The sequence below is a fragment of the Pinus tabuliformis genome, chromosome 1_1, assembly GCF_031772625.1.
Source record: "Pinus tabuliformis cultivar Carrire ecotype Pingquan chromosome 1_1, CPIR1, whole genome shotgun sequence".
Lineage (NCBI taxonomy): Eukaryota > Viridiplantae > Streptophyta > Pinopsida > Pinales > Pinaceae > Pinus > Pinus tabuliformis.
The window spans coordinates 840,387,017-840,401,261 of NC_142297.1; positions in this window are offsets into that span (position 1 = coordinate 840,387,017).

Sequence of the window (14,245 nt, forward strand, 5' to 3'; positions counted from 1 at the left end):
CCATACACAAGGGCACCCATTGGGTCCATCTTTATCTTAGAGGTATGTAGGGGATGGGTTCCCAATAGCAGTGATTAATGTAGAGGTTACAAAGCTTGATGACACAAAAGAACCAAACAACATCTTTCAATGGGCACAGGGAGGGGATCAGAATCTCCACTGGGGATGGACAGAGCACTTTGTGGCAAGGCTAAGGAGGTGGCCATTGAGGCCATAACAGAGATGGAAACGCAACTAGAGTAAAAGTCTAGCCACCTCTCACGGAGCTCCAACTTCACATTTCAGTTTTACTTTATTCACAAAAAATTGTATGTACTTAGTAACAAGCTAAATATATTTATTTGAATAATTATCTACAATGCAGAAATCTCTCCTTTCATTAACTAAAAGGATTGAACACCTATACTATATTCATCTAAAATGTTTTGAAGTCATTAACATCTTCCCTAAATTACACATATAAACTGATAAGATTTAGAATCATGCATCCTTAGCAAGACAGCTGAAGATAATGTGCACTGATGAATTCCAGAACCTAAGCATATGTGTCCAGTCATCGCATGAAGCAAACGTCATGTCATATACCATGGCAGGCATGACGAATAATTAGGATGGCTATAAAATTAAAAATATTGCTGAGTAATATTACATATAAAATTTAGATACCAGTACACAACACTGCACTTGCCAGTTTAGAGCTCTAACTAACTTTAATTTGTAACCTGCTACTGCCATGAGTCCCTTATTAGGTCACTATTAGGTCATTCAGGTAAATGAGTAGTGAGATTTGACAAAGCAAATATATGAATCTCAATCGCCGTTCTAAATGAGTAGTGAGACTTACTTTAATCTCTGAAAAACCTTTGCTGTGAACAGGAAGAAAATCCATGTTTAATGCCCCTGAATTACATTAAATTTAAAACACCATCCACTATGAAAGACACACTTGCTAATTTTTAGCTCTAACTATTGCAGAGAAATACTGAAGAGCGCAGATGCTCGGGTATCATCACATAGTTACATGTTGCAGTCACTAGGGCAATACCAAATTTTAAACTATAATCAAAACTCCAACCAAAGAAAGTAATTGACAAATTACAAAACCCAATCCTGCTTTCTTGCATAATCAATACTGAAATTTATAAATAGAAAATCCCGAGGATAACGTGCACATCCAATTACCAAATTTTGCATGATCCTTTGCAGATTAATCTCCTTCCATTAATGAGCCAAAGGAGTAATCCAAATTGGCAGTGCAATATCACCCTGTTTTTTTGCTATTTTTTTGCATTTCATTTCCTTTTAGCATAAATGCAATGCAAAAGAGAACATACTTCTAGGTAGGCTAACTTGTTTGCATTTTTATTTGCAGGGTTTAATTTGATTTCTGAAATATTTTGGAATAGAAATGATTGAGGTAAAAAACTGATATTTTTTTATTTTGGAATGGGGATTGCAAAGAGTTTCGCTGCTACATCTCAGTTCTAACAGCTTTGAAGGAAGCATTTCTAAAAATATTGGCAATGCTAGAAATTTATCTAACCTACAAATTCACTGTAATAGATTTTCAGGTAAGTTTCCATCTGAGATTGCCAAGGTAGGGCTTTTATCTGTTTTCAATGCTAGCAATAATAAATTTTCAGGAAGATAGTAATAGATTAGATAACGCACGGTTATTTTAAAATATTAAATTACATGTGGAAAAGCATATTACAATTACTTAATGTTTTAGTTGTAGTGTCAACCAGCTATGTAAGTGGTTTGTTTTAATATTTGCAAATCACAAATTTCTCCGCTTTTCATTTATCATGTCAAACGGTGTAATTTATCTTTTATTTAAAAAAATAAAGTTTGTTGCCAATAATCTATTGAGTTTTTAGTATGAACGCGTTTTAAACCTAATATATTGATATGAATGGTTTGGTTTTGGTTTTGTTGTTTTAGTATCAAATGTGCTGGTACGGGATGGTCATCGTGGTTATTGCCTTGGTCACTAGCGAGCTTTGTATATGCTTGACTATTTGTAGAGGTTTTTTCCTTTTAATAATCCTATCGGCCTCTCTTTGTATGAACTCGCCTGTGCATGTTGTAGCGTCGATGCGTCCTTCATCAATGCTGCTGAGCGCATCACAACTTCAAGCTCAACCACTTGGATGGACCTTATGTAAACAAATGAGAAATGAATTAATGAAGATTCCATTTTCCTTCTTTTAATGCAAAAAGCGTTTAGAAGGGAAAAAGTAAAAGAGGGTGATTTCAAATGGTCGGCCTTATGAGGAGTTTTGGAGCACTGTGCAAGCTGCTTTTTTACGCAGAATTATTGAGCCAATTTGGATGTCTCCAGATACAACTTGTGGGCCATATGCGGATGGTAGCAAAGTCTTATGTTGATGTGTTCCATCAGATAAAGTAATGTGGAAGTGCGAGGATGTTGTTTTTAATGAGGTAACAGAACCAACATCGATTATCTGAAGTAGTGGTTGAATCTCGGTGCAACCATTCAGCAATAGAGGAATGGCATTCGTTGTCAATGTTGTCTCCATAATATTAACAGGAGGTTTCTTTTTCCCGTGATAGGAGTACCTGCAATTCATCAGTTTCACCACAACACAAAATTCTAGTCAAAGAAGATGTGATATGAATGCGAAATCTAATCTAACAAGGCTAACTTTTGATGGTGAAACAATAATAAGGGCACAACCTACACGGGGAGGAGAATAACCTCTCATATTAACCACCCAAGGTAGACCACATTAACAAAATGCTTGTTATTTGATTCAGTGACAAGGTACATATTGTGCAAATTCGGAAGTACCTCAAGCGACTCAAAGATCCTTATAGTCTTACAGTACCGTCAAAACATCAATGAAGTAGGAACATTTCCCAGCCATTCCTAATATTGATCCTACACATTAAGAGACGTGGTTCAATCAAGGCAATTGCCATGTATTTCGCTCACTTAATTTACCCTTTGCAGACCCTTTTTAGAGGCTGACTGGACTCCTTATGGCTTTGTAATAATTTTTTATAAGTGGTTCATATTAGTAGGCCTTGGAGGCATCGACATAAAGTGCCCACACTTAGGGCAGGCAATGTGAGACCCATCACTTGGAAGCAGTGTGCTTCTTTTGTGAATCTTGTGCTTAATTCATGATATATTAACTATTTTCTGAACAATGCACAATTTTTTTTTTAATATGCTATATTCGGGTGTACTCACTGTGCTTGTGCATTTTTGCACATTATAGGGAAACACTTTCATTAAACATATGTTGAATAGCAGCCATTGCATATAACGAACACGCTATTCAAAAACTATGTATAGCTATTGAACCTGAAAGTTCACACATTCCTTCAGTCCAGGCATATAGAAGAACTATCTGGGGCCAAGCTCATGTTTGTAACAAGAGCTATCTGGGTCCTCCCTCTTGTCAAAAACAGGACCCTGAAAACAGCATCCAGACAATAACAACAATTAGATTCCATCAGTCACACAACTGTGGCCAGATTGCAGACTATCATGGGCAGTTTCTATTTATTTGCAGCCTGACCAACCCATCTAAATGCAACGATCTGCAAAAAGAGGAGTAATTCAATTCCCATTTTCTTTTCGTACAAAGTTACAAAGAGGCAAATGGAGTATGATGTGCAAGGGGAAAGAATGTGGGCAGTTTCGATATAATTTTAGCCTTACCAACCCATGTAATTTCATGGACTGCAAGGAAGGGCTTTGAATGACCTCGCCTCCTACCTATCCTTAGGTGTGCACAATCTAAATTTTCTCTGAAAATGTGTGCTTACACCATGTTTTGTCTAATAGTATTGTTAGCATGTCAGTTTCTTACGTAGCACACATGCAGAATTCAGAGTAGAATGACATGGATAGACCTCCACAATATTTTTTGGATAATTTATACTTGTTTGTGCACTCTAGGATATGTCTGCCTAAAACTATATATTTCTTTTAAACCTACGCTTATGGTTTAGCCACAGTTTTTTAGAATATAAATTAGTGACAAGGTACATATTGTGCAAATTAAGAAGTACCTCAAGCGACTCAAAGATCCTTATAGTCTTACAGTACCGTCAAAACATCAATGAAATAAGAACATTTGCCAACCATCCCTAATACTGATCCTACCCATTAAGAGATGTGGTTCAATCAAGGCAATTGCCATGTATTTCGCTCACTTAATTTAACCTTTGCAAACCCTTTTTAAACGCTGACTGGACTCCTTATGGCTTTGTAATAATTTTTTATAGGTGGTTCATATTAGTAGGCCTTGGAGGCATCGACATAAAGTGCCCACACTTAGGGCAGGCAGTGTGAGACCCATCATTTGGAAGCAGTGTGCTTCTTTTCTGAATCTTGTGCATAATTCATGATATATTAACTATTTTCTGAACAATGCAGAATTTTTTTTGTTTTAATATGCTATTTTCAGGTTTACTCACTGTGCTTGTGCATTTTTGCACATTATAGGGAATCACTTTCATTAAACATATGTTGAATAGCAGCCATTGCATATAACGAACACGCTATTCAAACACTATGTATAGCTATTGAATCTGAAAGTTCACACATTCCTTCAGTCCAGGCATCTAGAAGAACTATCTGGGGCCAAGCTCATGTTTGTAATAACAGCTATATGGGTCCTCCCTCTTGTCAGAAACAAGACCCTTAAAACAGCATCCAGACCATAACAACAATCAGATTCCATCAGTCGCACAACTGTGGCCAGATTGCAGACTATCATGGGCAGTTTCTATTTATTTGCAGCCTGACCAACCCATCTAAATGCAACGATCTGCAGAAAGAGGAGTAATTCAATTCCCATTTTCTTTTCGTACAAAGTTACAAAGAGGCAAATGGAGTATGATGTGCAAGGGCAAAAAATGTGGGCAGTTTCGATATAATTTTAGCCTTACTAACTGATGTAATTTCATGGACTGCAAGGAAGGGCTTTGAATGACCTCGCCTCCTACCTATCCTTAGGTGTGCACAATCAAAATTTTCTCTGAAAATGTGTGCTCATACCATGTTTTGTCTAATAGTATTGTTAGTATGTTAGTTTCTTAAGCAGCACACATGCAGAATTCAGAGTAGAATGACATGGATAGGCCTCCACAATATTTTTTGGATAATTTATACTTGTCTGTGCACTCTAGGGTATGTCTGCCTAAAACTATATATCTCTTGTAAACCTACGCTTATGGTTTAGCCACAGTTTTTTAGAATATAAATTTTAACTGTTTTTGTGCAAAAAAAGAGCAAGTTTAACACAAAGAAAGTGTATAGAAGATTGTCCCATAGCATAAGTTGTTGAAGAGAAGTCATGTTGCACAAGGAATGTTGTTGAAGGAAAGTCATGTTGCACAAGGCATGTTGTTGAAGGAAAGTCGTGTTACAGAAGGTATGTTGTTGAAGGAAGTTCTTAGCTCTGAAGTACAATAACTCCAAATAAAATGAAAATGAAAGTGACAGCGTTTTTTTGGTATGCCAGAGCAATTTGTCTTTTGATCTGTATGCCAGCCATTTGCCTTCTGTATAATTACTCATTCAAATAATCTGTAAACATGGATCCTCAGAATAAAAAGCTAATATAGGCAATAAAATCAACCAGGCTGGGCCATAATGAGTGAAACACTTCCACACTTTCAAAAAGTGCTTGCAGCAAACGTAATTTCCTCTTGAATTTAACCTCCAACTTACAATCCAGCCTGTTTTGCTCCAATTTTGCCTATTAAATATGGGTATACAAAGCTGGTTTGTGGTAAGAATAAGGTTAGCTTAATATAAGTTAAATTTGCATGCACAATTAACAGCTGCAGCCTGCATTAAGCTCTTTCAGATGAAAAAGTATTTTATTGAACGTCAGAAGGTCAATAGGTTGTGAGCTAACATTCCTAGATCTTATAAAGAGACAATCGTCAATTTACCTGGACATGCATTTTAGGTCTATGAAATAGATAAGCATGAATTTATACCGAGGCCTGGAAGCTAACCTTTTCAGATGAACAATGGTTTGTTTGCTATCAGATTTAAAAAAATAGTTTTGAAAATAAAACATGTTTAAAAAACATAAAGAATGATTAATTATTAATTAATAAACAATTGTTGACTGTTTTTTTTTTCTCTGAATCTGTCTACTCCTATATTGATACAAAAATATGGTTACAGAGAGGTAGAGGCCTCAAGAGTTCTAGCCCATGAGACGACATGCTTACAAAAATTGCTTGAGAAATTCGCCAGAAGACCTGCATAATGACTTGCTTTGAGACTTGAGATAACTGGAAACTGTAACTAAAGACCGGGACAGAATGATAGGAACCAATCAAAATTTAGTACAGCGCAGCCGCTACATGATCGGAATCTGACCCATAAACAGATTGAACCAAGACAGTGACCAAAAAAGCAGGAGAATGCCGCCCACACAGGGGAAACGGCCAGTCAAAAATTGAAAAAGACCTGATTCTGAGAACTAAAAACATGAAATGACTATATATCCAGAAGGGATTGAGCGTCTTCTTTCAGCAGTTGAACAAAACCAGAAGGTGCAGACTTGTTCAGTCTTCATGCGAGGTTGGAGGCGATTCTTCAACAATGCGGCAACCGAATTGGTCTGGGTCCTCTTTACTTGAAGGACCACCATTTGTTGGAGCGCTCGGACCAGCATGGATGGTCAAATCCAGAGTTGCAGAGCCACCAGGGTCCTTTCTCTGAGTGGTCACATTCTGCGAGGATTCACTCTGGTTTTCCATCCTTGGTTCCAAAGGAGCCCCTGGACTGACAGCCCCCGAACCCACAGTATCCTCACACAACTCTACGGTGACTGACGCAATGAAGGAGGAATTGCCTAGAGTGCAGGGGAAGCAGAAGCGAGCTGTGTGAGAATTGGAATGGTGAGAGCTCACTTCGGTGATGAACTGCCCTCGTCCCCTGCCGTGACCGCTTCTGATCACAGGGTATTTATCAAAGCAGAAATTTGAAGCCTCAGACGAAGGGTCCGAGGTTGTGGAGGAAGGCTGGCGGGAGACATGGCCTCGGGAGCTGCCTCTTCTGCAGCTCATCCTTGAGCGCACTCTAGGCATTTTGAAGTGTGCTGGAGGCAATGTTGCACGAAGCGGGAGCGCGAAGCGGAAGCGCAGAGCGCGGAAGCGTCATTTTCCAAAAATCTAGGAAGCGAAGCGTCCGCGGAAGCGTCTGCTATATATATATATATATTTTTATATTTTTTTGCATTTATACTCAAAACAAACATCCCAAATACCAAATTAATTGTAGAAGACATGAAAACATGCATATTTTTGCATAAATCAAGATAGATATGGCATCCATGATTCCATTGTAGTTACTAGTATGTACAACAATCATCTATATTCTAGCTATTACAAACATACATCAAATTTTTAAGCATATTATAAAACATAAAACATTTAAGCATATTATAAAACATAAAACATAGAGCATATTATGATTTATCTAGCAAGTGAGCAACTGTCAACATTTGTCATGTCCAAAATTCAAATAATAATGTTTACAAAATATGTCACTTGGTCACCGCCAAGCCAAAAAGGTTCAAAATTCAAATTCACAAGTCTACAAGTCTAATGAGTAATCTATGACAAAAAGAAGTAGATTGTGAATATATCTACTAATCTCTCCTCCTTCCACCACGAATAGAACGTGATGGCGGGCCTCCACGTGGTGGCAATGAAGAAGATGGTCCCTGTGTAAGTCGTGGCACTGGAACTGATGAAGAAGAACCCCCTGCCGTTGGTGTTGAACCATGGAACCTAGAAACCAAGGGACCAGATGGGGGTGGGGGTGGTGGCATATCAACACCCGTGTCATCATCCTAGAATCGCTCAAAAAATTCATGCAAAAAAAAAAACACTAGTTAACAAAAAAATTAAAAACATGAATTAGAGAAATGCTTTATAAGGGAAAATTGGAAAATTCATACCACAATGGACATACCTGGATAAGAGAATCCTCTAATTGCTCTAGTCGCAACACTCCATCCTCCAAATTGGGCTCCTCTGGATTCTTGTCCCAAGTCAACAAGTCTTTATTAGACTTTGCATCTTCACAGTAATGGGACAACAATCGCAAGTTGTAATGAACATAAACCAAGCTCTCTGCCCGGTCTAAATTCAACCTGTTCCTTTTAACACTATGGATGAAAGAATAAGAGCTCCAACACCTCTCTGCAGAAGAAGTGTTTACCACCTGTGATAGCACCCGCAATGCCAAACTCTGTAGAAGTGGAGTAGGCCCTCCATGCATGTTCCACCACTCAAGAGCAGAAAAATGCTCTCGATCTTGAATTGCATGCATGCTCCCAAATGGACCAGTGTTGCTCGTATAGTTGCTCACCTGTCTCCGTACCAATGCAGCCTCCTCATTATCAGGGATTAATCTACTCAATGCAGCCATATATTTTTCGTGAACCTCTTTATCTTGGTGTGGTTTTTTCCTGCTTCCCCCCCAGGTGCTGGTTTTGAAAGCCATGATGGATGATAGTATTTAGGTGTCAAAACATATGCTAATGCATGCAATGGAACATTTAGCATTTCCCATCGGTTTTCCACCTCTGCACGAATATAATTGTACAAGGTGGTATCTCTAGGCTCAACAATGTCTTTAATTTGCCCCAACATGCTATCCATTTGCTCATACACCTCCCCAATTACTGGTCGATCTGAATCTGCAAACTTGATCATGTAATAAATTGGTTTGGTGAATTGCAAAACATATTTAACCTGTGACCAAAAGTAACTGTCAAGAACAGTGTCCTTGACTTCATTAGCACCATCTGTGTCAGTGTTAATTTCATCCCATGTTTCAGCACACACCAGATTAGTTAAAGCTTGTCTCACCCTCACTAGCCGCCTAAAGGTGAGGTAATAACTAGCAAATCTTGTCTTTGCAATTTTAAGCAATTGCAACTTGGAGTAAGTGCCATAGAAGTAGTTTACCCTTGTATGCCCTGTGATGAATTTAATGAGCTGCTTCCCTTTCCTGTAAACCTCAACAATCCACCCACAATCTTTGTGTTTCACAATATCATGCATCAAAAGGTTCAATGTGTGAACCAGGCACCCAGACCAAAAGATGTGTGGATGAGTACGCTCAATAATTTTTCCTGCTGCCTTACAATTTGCTGCATTATCTGTGATCACTTGAACCACATTATTCAGACCAACATCTTTGATTGATTTCAATAGGAGATCTGCAATGTTTTGTGCAGTTGCACTGATGGAGGAGGAGTCATGAGATGCAATAAACACTGCACCACTAGAAGAAACACCAAGAACATTTATCAAATGTTGGTTTCTAATATTTGTCCACCCATCTGATACAATGGATACCCCAGAATCCACCCACTCATGTGTAAAACGTGTCAAAGCTCTTTGAACCTTAGCTTTTTCTCTTTCTAATAACACTGTTCTAGCTTTCTCATAGTTGGGGGCCTTGTATCCTTTTGGGGCTTCATTGATGGCCTTTACCATGTCATGCCAATAGGGAGAGCGAAGCACATTGAATGTTTCACCGCAAGCACAAAGAAAACGGACTATCTTTCCATCCACATCATCCCTCCCAGCAACATTAAGGAAATCCCCTATTGTTTTTCTACCTCCAGAGGTTGCAGAAGTACCATGAGGAGATGGGCAACTACCAAATTTAGAGGTTGCACTTGATTCAGAATGAGTTTTTTGTTTCTTGTTTTTTTGTTGTGCAGCCATCTCTATTTGGATGTATTTTGTTCTTTGTTCAGCTGAAATTTTTGGGCAAATTTGTACCCCCACAGAACCCTTTTTTTCATCACTGTCCAGCACCCCACAAAGATGCCTCCTCAGACGGGTATATGAACCACAATATGGTTTTCCTCCATGACAATCATGAGGGCACATCCATTTGTAAGATCCACCACCCTTTCCCCCATCAAGTTTGGTCACATAGTTCCACAAGGGTGTTGTTGTACCTTTCCCATCTTGTGCTTCAGTGTCCCCTTCAAGTTCATCCCCTTCCTCTTCAAACCCTTCCTCCTCATCATACATTGGGTCACCAAGTTCATCCCCTTCCTCTTCCCCTCTATTCCTCACCTTTGCCATCATTAAAACCAAGAGTGGAATGATACATAGAAGCCAAAAGAACACCATCTTGGAATATGGATATAGGTGGTGGACAACCTGTAAATAAAGGAGCAAGTAGAAACAATGGGAAAGAGTAGGAGAGGGAGGAGAAAAATACAATTTTTTTTTCAAAAAAACAAGGGAGTTTGGGGTTTGAACTTACCTCTTTAGCTCTTGTAGATGAAGTCCTCCAAGCTCTTGCTCCAAGCTCCTCCTCCTTCTCCTAGCTCCTCCTTCTTCACTCCTCCAAGCTCTCCTCTCTTCTCCTCTCCTTTCCTCTCTTCTCTTCTCCTCTCCTCTCTTCTCTTCTCCAACTCTCATAAACTCAAAGTGAGAAAATGAGAAGAGAATGGGGGCTTTATTCTTTTCTAAACTCACCCTAAACTAACCCTAACCTCACCCTAACCCACCCCCTCATGCTAAGTTAAGTGAACTTTTTAAAAAAATTAAAAAAAAAAACCGAGTTTGATAGCTGACCGCGCGGATTCATATGGAAGCGCGCTTCCGGGCCTCGTGAAGCGTGCGCTTCCGGAGGCCCGAAGCGCCCTCCGAAGCGCGGATCCGGGCCAACGCTTCCATAATTCCAGGAATCGTGAAAAAAAAAAGGAATCGCGCTTCAGTAAATTTGGAATCGCGCTTCGCCTAGAGGTTCCGGAACGCTTCCGTACGGGACGCGATTCCGGCCTCGGATCCGGGGGGGGGGCGATTCCTGCAACACTGGCTGGAGGAGCAGAACAAACAGCCGTGGAGGGGACTGAGAGGAGGCGATCGAGGAAGATGCAAAAAGGATTGTTTGAAGCATGAAAGCCCTGATAAGTATCAACTCCTTGATACAGAGGCAGAAAATACCCTGGACTATCTACAACCTTGCTGAACCAGCATAAGCGCAAGGGAGGAGCAAGAGTGAATAACAAGCAGAGCGTCATTGCCGATATACTAATACACTGGCGAGAGGGTGAGAGCTGCGTTAATGCAGCATTTAAGTTGATGGACTGAAACATTAATTCTTTCCTCATGCGATGCTGGCTGGCGATTGTGATGAGCCACGCGCGCTTCCTCCACGCCGCCTTCGTACTGCGCGCATTACTATACACCCGCATCCGGGGAACAATTGTTGACTATTAGATCCATTGTTAGACACATAAAGAATGATTAATTATTAATTAATAAACGATTGAACAATGGTTTGTTTGCTATCAGATTTTAAAAACCAACATTATTAAAAAACATAAAGAATGATTAATTATTAATTACGTTGTAAGGTGTTCCCCTTTGAAATGAACTCCCCTAAATGCCTTTTTGTCTTAGTCTTAACCATTAGATTCATTGTTAGACGATTCAACAATTTAATTAAAAAACATAAAAAAATGGTTAAAGTAATTAGTTAATTAATTAAAAAATTAATTAATTTTTTAACACAACCCCCATCCGCCTACCCAGCCCATCCGTCGCGCGCGTTTGATACATAGTAGAGCTGGGGGCGAATGCCTTCGCTGTAGGAGGGTGAGTAGGCCGTAGAGGTTGCGGGCGTGCAGAGGAGGGCGAATGCCTTTGCTGCACGAGGGTGAAGAGGGCCGCAGAGGGTGCGGGCGTGCAGAGGAGGGTGAATGCCTTTGCTGCACAAGGGTGAGGAGGGCCGCAGAGGGCGCGGGCATGCAGAGGAGGGCGAATGCCTTTGCTGCAGGGGGATGAGGAGGGTTGTGGAGGGCGGGGCGAATGTTTTTTGTTTTGCTGCACGATGATGAGGTGGCCGTGTAGGGCCACTTTTTTTTTTTGGAGGGCCAGAAGGAGATTGAGATTAATCAGTTGGTAGTTTTGCCCATTTTTGCACCAGAATCAGTTATGGTGGTAGTTATTAGGTTATCATATACATCTGGGGTTAAGGTTCTCATTTGTCATCTCTTGTAGTGTTTGGAGCCTTCTTGCAGCAACAACCTTCACATAGCAGCGTTCGGAGATTTGCAGCATTTGTAGCTTTCACATAGCACCTTTAGGCGGATTTTTAGCGTTTTGCCTGTCAGGTTAGTTCATTATCTTCCTTTTCAAATAGTCTCATTACTGTTATGTTAGTTCATTATCTTCCTTTTCAAAGAGTCTCATTACTGTTATGGATGCTATTAATATTATAGTAATAGCTGGAAAGTTTCATTACTGTTCTGTATACTCTTAATATTATAGTCTCATCTTGAAATATTAGTACCATTTTTGTTGATGCATGCATTTCACTTCAACAATGTTCCCTGCTATGTTCAGGTTGTTTAGAAGTTAGAATTTTGTATAGGTTCTATCATCAATTTTCTGGACTTCTCTGTTTAAAATCACATTCAACTTATTTAGTGTTGTCTCCAAACCTGCTTTTTGTTTGAACAACCTTTCTTGCTTGCTGGAAATGAGTTCGCTTTTCCAATTTCACCTGCAATCCTCACTTTTCTTTCAAGTACTTCAATGAAATATATACTCTTAATAATATAGTTGATCAGAATAAGAGTCTGTTGTTGTACCAAGCTCGTCGAGGAGAGTAAAGAATTTAAATAATTTTCTTTTAACCTCTTTTTATTTTTTATTTTCCCTTTGTTGTATGAAGCTCCCGTTTGGATTGTGGTAAGTGAACTTAAACTCGTCGAGGAGAGTAAAGAATTTAAATATTTTTCTTTTAACCTCTTTTTATTTTTTATTTTCACTTTGTTGTACGAAGCTCCCATTTGGATTGTGGTAAGTAAACTTAACCTCCTACAGTTGTTTTGTGGCGTACTCCTTGGTTTTTGACCTTGAATGCCCATCTCTTTCTGAGTTCGATCTGTTATATCTACCCCATTACTGTACTTCCTTTTTCTTCCTCTATCGACATACGCTTGTGATTCAAAGGAATTCTTCCAAGGAGTCATCATCTCTGTTCATACTTGTTGTAGGGGATAACAAGGATCCCATTAGCTCATTTATGCAAAGCTCATCTTTGAAAAGCCCTTCTAGGTTCTTTGACTTTTCAATGACAACTGCTAAAACATCAAATTTGATTTGCAGCCTCCTCAAAACATTCTCAACAGTCTTATGGTCACCTATATTTGTTTTCAATGAACTAAGTTCTTTGAGTATTTGTCATAGCATATATAGCTTAAGTCACAGGTTCGCTGAAAGTCTACCTTGAGTTTCAAAGTCTGGTGAACGTCCAAGCAAAGTTTAAATTAGGCTCACGTTCTGTTGGTTTTGTTTAGGGTCAGTTTTTCTACATTTGAATCTGTATTATCCTAATTGACTTTTGTTCCTATTACTATCAATGTGGGTGTTGTCTTGAAATTCATCATTCTAGATATTTCAATGCATCCAATGCATATTTTGTTTGACCTATAAAGATTTCATAATCTTACACATTAACCTCTATGCCAATGAAGTACTTCGTCAAGCCCAAAATTTTCATATCAAATTCCTATTTCATTGTTGATTTAAATTTGATCTAATGACTCATAAATGCCCGCGATTTGAAGGTATTTTCCTAACTGATTTTTGTTCCTATTACTATCAGTGTGGTGGGTCACAGGCCTAATCAGAGCCTATGACATCTTATTTTCCAGTGATGCTGCAACTATATAACCTTTGGGACATTACCCATATCAGCGATGTTGTAGTCTCGAAGGAATCATCATCTATGTTCATCTTTATCTCATGGGATTGCAGGGATCCCAAAAGCTCATCTTTGGAAAGCCCTTCTAGGTTCTTTGAATTTTTAATGACAACTGCTAAGACATCAAATTTGATTTGCAGCCTCGTCAAAACCTTCTCAACAATCTTATGTTCACTTATATATTCACCATATGTTCTTGATTTGTTCTCTGCATTCATTGCCAGAGTCATAAACTGATTAACAGACTTAAAATCCTTCATCTTCATATTCTTAAAAACTCTTAAGAGTCTGCAACTTGGTTTATTTTACTTTTCCTATGCCTTGATAGACAATCTCCAAAGTGTCTCATGCTTGCTTAGCATAATTTGCTGCTGCATCTTATGGAAAAAAATCGTTGTTTCAATCCTGATTCCTTACTAAATAAGCCAAAGTGCCTTTGAATATTTTTTTCTTCCTCTATTGATATATGCTTGTGATTCAAAGGAA